This window comes from Schistocerca cancellata, chromosome 4 (genome assembly GCF_023864275.1).
Source record: "Schistocerca cancellata isolate TAMUIC-IGC-003103 chromosome 4, iqSchCanc2.1, whole genome shotgun sequence".
NCBI lineage: Eukaryota > Metazoa > Arthropoda > Insecta > Orthoptera > Acrididae > Schistocerca > Schistocerca cancellata.
In genome coordinates, this window is record NC_064629.1 from 135,912,482 (window position 1) to 135,914,201 (window position 1,720).

Sequence of the window (1,720 nt, forward strand, 5' to 3'; positions counted from 1 at the left end):
AAAAAAAAAAAAAAGGAAAAAGAGGCTCTGAGCACTATGGGACTTAACTTCGGTGGTCATCAGTCCCCTAGAACTTAGAACTATTTAAACCTAACTAACCTCAGGACATCACACACATCCATGTCCGAGGCAGGATTCGAACCTGCGACCATAGCGGTCTCGCGGTTCCAGACTGTAGCGCCTAGAACCGCTCGGCCACTCCGGCCGGCAATAGTTAATTCAGCAACATCACCTCACTAAGGAGGGGCAATGCGTCATTCTGTCTGCACAGCACGATGCCGCAAGAAGGAGTAAATATTGCAGCTATCATCGTGCTCAGATGGCAGAAAAGCACGAAGATGAAGCACCGAAAGAGACTGTTCGGACATGTCCGAAAGAACAGATACCATCTCAGTAAATACATAGTTAAGGCTCATCGGCCACTTGACCATCTTCTTCTTCTGTGCGAATGCACAAACAGTGCCCGAACTCTTACGGGAATAAGCAACGCACCCCGAGTAATGAGTATAATGGGCGGGGGCACTACGAATGTAGTGCGGGACAATACGTTGAGATTGTAGGTTTCACGGGAGGCGTACCAGAGATAAATCCCTGCAGTCGCTCTATCCTCTGTGTCCTCGGTGGCTCAGATGGATAGAGCGTCTGCCATGTAAGCAGGAGATCCCGGGTTCGAGTCCCGGCCGGGGCACACATTTTCATCCGTCCCCGTTGACGTATGTCAACGCCTGTAAGGAGCTAAGGGTGTTCATTTCATTGTAATTTGTGCTGCCTATCATTCGTTGGAGCATTTCTATCATCGAGATAGCTGTCTGGCAGGTCTGTTTAACCTGTTCTCTATGAGCTGCCGACATCTCATCCACTGATGTAAAATCATGGCTTGGAGACTTCTGCCTCCGGCTTTCTGAGAGCCGAACTGACGGTGTTTGGCACGCTCTCAACTTGTCAATACATCCGGTAGGTGCGCTGAAAGCTATAGCCCACGACCTGCATTTGTAAGCAGACACCGTCGTCTATGGCCCATCTCTGGTGGAGAGGCCATACCGTAACTCTGCACTACCATCTATATTCCACGCGAAGTTGCTGGTGTTTACTTGGACAGAAAGTTTGATGCACACGGGAGTGCTCTAATCAAAGTCAGTCGATGGATGGGTGACGGCGGCACTGTACTGAGCTATGCCTGCCGCGCGCTAGCTCGCACGGAACTGGGGTGTTACGTGAGCAGCCACGACAGAGACAGTTGCCTCGGGAATCTGCTGAGATGGACGAGTCAACATGTTCCAAGCCTGTGGACTGTGTGCACTGACTCACCGTGGCCGCAGAGATGATGATTTCATTGAAACTTTTAAATAATAATTGCATGTTTTGCAAATACTACACACATCAAAAAAAGTTTTACATCACCCCAGTTCCCAGAACTCCTGAAGATACACGTTGACTGTGGATATTGTATCACAGACACAGTACCTTTGACTGTTCAGAGATGTCACTAAATCCACCCAACTCATGCGTGAGCAGCGCCTATTAGACGGAGGGTGTCCGACAGCTGATCAGCTCCAGTCATTTTACCAAGTGTTGTCTGTAGTTCAACCATGCCTAGACGATCAATGCCGCGATTCGAACGTGTCCGCATTGTTATTTTGTGCCAGGAAGGGCACTAAGTAAGGGAAATGTACTGGAGTCTCGGAGTGAACCAAAGCGATGTTGTTCGGACATGGAGGAG

The 1,720-nt window shown here is 49.3% G+C and overlaps 1 non-coding gene across 1 annotated transcript; it reads left to right on the top strand.

Moving 5' to 3' along the window:
• The first annotated feature begins 614 nt into the window (after positions 1-614).
• Trnat-ugu (transfer RNA threonine (anticodon UGU)) lies at positions 615-688 on the top strand. The gene has a single exon. It is a non-coding gene; the product is annotated as a tRNA-Thr (tRNA).
• Positions 689-1,720: the final 1,032 nt, after the last annotated feature.